This window comes from Bufo bufo, chromosome 1, assembly GCF_905171765.1.
Source record: "Bufo bufo chromosome 1, aBufBuf1.1, whole genome shotgun sequence".
Classification (NCBI taxonomy): Eukaryota; Metazoa; Chordata; class Amphibia; order Anura; family Bufonidae; genus Bufo; species Bufo bufo.
Genome location: NC_053389.1, coordinates 168,714,906 through 168,721,491, shown reverse-complemented (window position 1 = coordinate 168,721,491; position 6,586 = coordinate 168,714,906).

Genomic DNA, 6,586 nt, shown 5'->3' with positions numbered 1-6,586 from the left:
TTGAAAAACAGTCGTTACCACACAGACGAGGGCCCTCAGTCAGGAGGAATGCTCTCTGCAACATCTGGACATAGCCAGCGGCCGTTTGACGCCCCTGCACTTCCTGAAGCTCCATTGTTCCACTGAAGAAAAAAGCACCCCCAGACCATTATGGCGCCCCCTCCACTGTGGCGCGTAGAAAACATCTCAGGTGGGATCTGCTTGTCATGCCAGTAACGTTGAAAACCATCAAGGTTACATTTTTTCTCATCAGAGAATAAAACTTTCTTCCACCTTTGAATGTCCCATGTTTGGTGCTCTCTTGAAAAGTCAAAAAGAGCAGTTCTGTGGCGTTCAAGGAGACGAGGTCTTTGAAGATGTTTTTATTTTTGAAGCCCTTCAGTCTCAGATGCCATCTGATGGTTATGGGGCTGCAGTCAGCACCAGTAAGGGCCTTAATTTGGGTCGAGGATCGTCTAGTGTCTTGACGGACAGCCAATTGGATCCTCCGGCTCAGTGCTGATGACATTTTTTTGGGTCTTCCACTTGACTTTTTTGTTCCATAACCCTCAGGATCATTTAAGAATTTAAGAAATTCCAAATGACTGTCTTACTGCGTCCCACCTCAGCAGCGATGGCGCGCTGTGAGACCCTGCTTATGCAGTTCAACAACCCGACCACGTTCAAAAAGGGAGAGTTTTTTTGCCTTTGCAATCACAACGTGTGACTACCTGACAGAAAATGACAATGAATCCACATCTTTGCACAGATACTTATACTGTAGAGTGAAATGTATGGCCATCCATCCAACAGCTAAGCTTGGCTGAAACTGGGTCATGCAACAGGACAAGGATCCCAAGCAAACCAGCAAATATGTAACAGAATGGCTGAAAAGGAAAAGAATCAAGTTGTTGCAATCGGCCAAAGTCCAGACCTCAACCCAAATTAAATTAAAGGGAATCTGTCACCATGAAAATGTGAAATAATCTGCACCACGTTATAGAGCAGGAGGAGCTGAGCAGATTGATGTATAGTTTTGTGTGAAAAGATTCAGTACAACTTGTATTTTATTCATATAAACTCCTGCTCCTTCTGGGCTTTGTAGTCCAGGAGGCGGTCCTATCAGTGATTGACAGCCTCCCCTCTATGACTGTGTATACAGAGAGAGCTGTCAGTCACTGATGGGATCGTTTCATTGACTTCAAAGCCCAGTAGGAGCCGGAATTTAAGTGAATAAAATACAAGTTATACTGAATATTTTCCAGTAAAACTATGTGACAATCTGCTCAGGTCCTCCTGCTCTATTACAGGCTGCCTTCAGCTCAGACACCATGTTCAATGTGACAGGTTCCCTTTAAGAGATCTATGTATAAATTAATGTCCACAAACCTCTGAACTGAAGCATCATTGTTGTGGGCCAAGCTTCCTCCAGAATGATGCGAGACGGACAAAGTCATACAGAAAACGATTAGGCCTCATGCACATGAATGTATTTTGTATCTGATCCACATTTTTAGCGGACCAAATTTCATCCATGTGTCCATTCCGCAAATTATAGAACATGTCCTATTTCTGTCCGTACTGCAGACAAGAATAGCCATTTCTAGTTATGGGAGTGGGAAAAATGCAGATTGCACAGGGAAGTTGTCCATATTTTGTGGATCCTTGGTTTGTTGACCACAATACGGACATGGTCATGTGCATGAGGCCATACTTCAAGTTATCACTGCTGAAGGAGGTTCTACAAGTTATTCATTGGGGCAGGGGCGGATTAAGTGCATGATAGGCCCAGTGCTGTCTACCCAACTCGACCACCCCCCCCCCCCCTCCATTTTAGTTTCATTTTCTTTCTGTATGAAGAGGCTGCGGTGCTTCGTAAGCGCCACAGTCTCTTCCTAGGCCATATGACATCGTTCACATGGTCTAGGTGCAGCTCGGTCCCATCTGAGTGATTGGGGCTGAGCTGCAGTACTAAGCACAGTGCTATCAAATGGACAGCGCTGTGCTTGGTAAGGAGCAAAGAGGCTGCAGCGCTGACTGGGACATCGCGGTCTCCTCAAACAGCTGATTGACGGGGGTGCAAGGAATCAGACCCCCACCATCTCATAACTCTCCGAATACAGATTTGATAGATGTTACCTGCAGTCCTATGTAACACCCCACATAACACAGTGAACTATTGTGTTATGTGGGGTGTTACATAGGACTGCATGGAACATCTACTACATTATCCGCACACAGAAAGTTATCACTGTTATCTGGGCTGTTACATAGGACTGCGGGTGACAAATTAAAATTTTAGTTGCCAAATTTAAAATACATATAATTATGATAAAAAAGACTTGGAGGAGAAGATGAGGCGCAGGTCACAGTAGTGAGCCAGCTCTACATATTGCAGAATACAGCACCACATACCTCTTACTTCCAGTGACATCTCCTGTCATGTAGATCTTCTTTCCTCTTCTCCTCCGTTTGACCCAGAACGCCAAGTCTTTCAGCCGCATCTCGTCTCTACAGAGTTTGTTACACAGACACGTTAGATTTCTCATAATTGGGGTCATTTATCAAACTGGCGTAAAGTAGAACTGGCTTAGTTGCCCAAAGCCACCAGTTCCCACCTTTCATTTTCCAAAGGAGTTGTCAAAAATGAAAGGTGGATTCTGTTGCTATGGGCAACTAACCCAGTTCTACTTTACACCAGTTTGACCCAAAGGTCCCTATAGTGTCTACAGCAGTTATAATGTCCCCTAAAGTGCCCCCAGTAATAACACCCTATATTTTGCTCCAGGTAATAATACCTGTATAGTGTCCCCAAAAATAATGTCCCTTAATAGCAACGCCCCCCACATAATTGCCCCCAAAATAATTTCCCCCTACACTGCCCCCATATAGTAATTCCCCCTACACTGCCCCCATATAGTAATTCCCCCCACACTGCCTCCATATAGTAATTTTCCCCACACTGCCCTCCTATGAAATAATTTGCCCCCACACTGCACCCCTATGAAGTAATTTACCTCCATGTAATAATCTGCCCCCACTGAAGTGATTTGCTCCAATGTAATAATCTGCCCCCACACTAGAACCCCTAAAGTGCTTTGCCCCCACACTGCCCCCATGTCCTCCTCTGCCTCCCAAAGTTGGCACACAGAAAGAAAAAAAAAAGTACCTGTGTCCGGGATGGTGAGGCTAGCCGCAGACGCGCAATCTTCATTGTCCTGCGCCCCTGGTGCAGGTGCGCGATGACGTCATTACGCACACCTGCGCCGGGATTATACTACCACATAAGCCTCAGGCCTACTAGGCCTGAAGCTTATGGCGTTGATCGGCGGCGGGGCAGGGAACTATGTGGTCCCGTGCCCCGCCGCAGTATGTGGGCGTTCGGGTCGGCGTTGGGCCCCTCAGCGATGCCTGGCCCGGGGCTGCCGACGCCCCTATGTTAATCCGCCACTGCATTGGGGTGTACATAGTTTTTCACAGACTATTTCTGGATTTTCTCCTAGTTTTTTTTGTTAAATGACATGGTGTAATTTGTCATGTGCTGTTATTCATCTGAGGTAGCATTTTCCTAATTCTAAGACCTTTTATTATATCATCTTGAAAACCATAGAATTCAAAGAGGGTGTACTTTGTTTTTCTCATGACTGTAGGTTAACAACCATTAGGGACAATATTGCAACCTCATGGTCTCTTCACATATCAGTAGTGTTGGGCGCGAATATTCGAATAGCGAATATTAATCGTGAATATCGGCACTTCGAGAATTCGCAAATATTTAGAATAGTGATATACAGTATATTCATAATTTTGAATATTCTAGATTTTTTTTTCATCAGTAACCTCCTTTCTTGCTTGTGGGCCAATGAGAAGGCTGCAATGTCTTTGTCTGAGCTTAGCAACATCCCTAGCAACCAATAGGAACGTTGCCTACCCCTTACTATATAAGAACCTCCCCAGCAGCCATTTTTTATACAGTTTTTTTAAAGTTCTGAGAGAGAGCGAGAGAGAGAGCGAGAGAGAGAGCGAGAGAGAGAGCGAGAGAGAGAGAGAGCGAGAGAGAGAGAGAGAGAGAGCGCGAGCGCGAGCGCAGTGTTATTGCTGTGCTCTGTGCTTTCCTGTGTCCTTATATATATATATATATATATATATATATATATATTTTACAGATAGTTAGTGGGAGATAGTCAGTGTAGGTGATATAGTGTAGCTGATGGGTTCTGCTGTCCATACATACATGCTACATACATAGTTCTGTATGTATGTACAGTCGGGTCCAAAAATATTGGTACATCAACACAATTCTAACATTTTTGGCTCTATACACCACCACAATGGATTTTAAATGAAACGAACAAGATGTGCTTTAACTGCAGACTGACAGCTTTAATTTGAGGGTATTTACATCCAAATCAGGTGAACAGTGTAGTAATTACAACAGTTTGCATATGTGCCTCCCACTTGTTAAGGGACCAAAAGTAATGGGACAATTGGCTTCTCAGCTGTTCCATGGCCAGGTCTGTGTTATTCCCTCATTATCCCAATTACAACGAGCAGATAAAAGGTCCAGAGTTCATTTAAAAAGTGTTCTATTTGCGAATCTGTTGCTGTCAACTCTCAAGATGAGATCCATAGAGCTGTCACCATCAGTGAAGCAAGCCATCATTAATCTGAAAAAACAAAACAAACCCATCAGAAAGATAGCAAAAACATTAGGTGTGGCCAAAACAACTGTTTGGAACATTCTTAAAAAGAAGGAAAGCATCGGTGAGCTCAGCAACACCAAAAGACCCGAAAGACCACGGAAAATAACTGTGGTGTATGACAGAAGAATTCTTTCTCTGGTTAAGAAAACACCCTTCACAACAGTTGGCCAGATCAAGAACACTCTCCAGGAATGCTGAAGTTTTTCAGGCAATATTATCTGCTCATATTCAGCCAAATGCTTCAGAACTCATTGGACGGCGCTTCAGAGTGCAGATGGACAATGACCCAAAGCATACTGCAAAAGCAACCAAAGAGTTTAAGGGAAAGAAGTGGAATGTTATGCAATGGCCAAGTCAATCACCTGACCTGAATCCGATTGAGCATGCATTTCACTTGCTGAACACAAAACTGAAGGGAAAATGCCCCAAGAACAAGCAGGAACTGAAGACAGTTGCAGTGGAGGCCTGGCAGAGAATCACCAGGGATGAAACCCAGCGTCTGTTGATGTCTGTGCGTTCCAGACTTTAGGCTGTAATTGACTGCAAAGGATTTGCAACCAAGTATTAAAAAGTGAAAGTTTGATTTATGATTATTATTATGCCCCATTACTTTTAGTCCATTAACAAGTGGGAGGCACATATGCAAACTGTTGAAATTCCTAAACCGTTCATCTGATTTGGATGCAAATACCCTCAAATTAAAGCTGACAGTCTGCAGTTAAAAGCACATCTTGTTAGTTTCATTTCAAATCCATTGTGGTGGTGTATAGAGCCAAAAAATTTAGAATTGTGTCGATGTCCCAATATTTATGGACCTGACTGTATGTACCATATTTTCCGGCGTATAAGACGACTTTCTAACACTTTTCAAAAGTCGGGGGTCGTCTTATATGCCGGGTATACTCAGATCCAATGGTATATTCTAACTCCCAGGAGTTCCCATGGTGACGGGGACGCTTGACTGGGGGTTAGAATATACAGGGCCCCGCCGCTCACAGGAGTATACATTAATAAACTGTAACCTGTAACTAACTTTAAATCAGCGCTCAGCCGCTCATTTCTTTACTACCTTACTCTCAGCTCCGGTAACAGCAGGCAGTGCGGGCTGCACTCACTGACGTCACACGCCTGCTCCTCCCACTAGATGGCGCAGGCATGTGACATCAGTGAGTGAGCGTTGCCTCCCGCACTGCCTGTTACTGGAGCTGAGAGTAAAAGGTAGTAAAAAAATGAGCGTCTGAGCGCTGATTTAAAGTTAAAGTTACGGATTACAGTTTATTAATGTATACTCCTATGAGTGGCGGGGAGGGGGATCTGTGGATGGCACTGTCATGGGGTGGATCTGTGGATGACACATAGCATAAGATGCTATATAGTGTCATTCACTGATCCCCCCCTCCCCATAACAGTGCCATCCACAGATCCCCCCTCCCCATAACAATGCCATCCACAGATCCCCCCTCCCCATAACAATGCCATCCACAGATCCCCTCCATTACAGTGCCATCCACAGATCCCCCTTCCCATAACAGTGCCATCCACAGATCCCCCTCCATAACCGTGCCATCCACAGATCCCCCATGGCAATGGACCCACCATATTTTCCCAGCCCCTAGTAGTTCCTATGTGGGAAACTGGGAATGTAAAAAGAAAAAGATAGGTTACCATGGCAGCCAGGACGCTACTGAAGCCCTGATCAGTTCCTTGAACTGGAGAAGATAGTCTTGGAGACCGGGAGAGCTGGGCAGGCAGGGGTAGTTTTATACGGCGAGTATAGCCCAAACCCTATATTTTAAATTAAAAAGTTGGGGGTCGTCTTATGCACCGGAAAATACGGTATGTATGCTACATACAGTCCTGATCAAAAGTTTAAGACCACTTGAAAAATGGTAAAAAATCATATT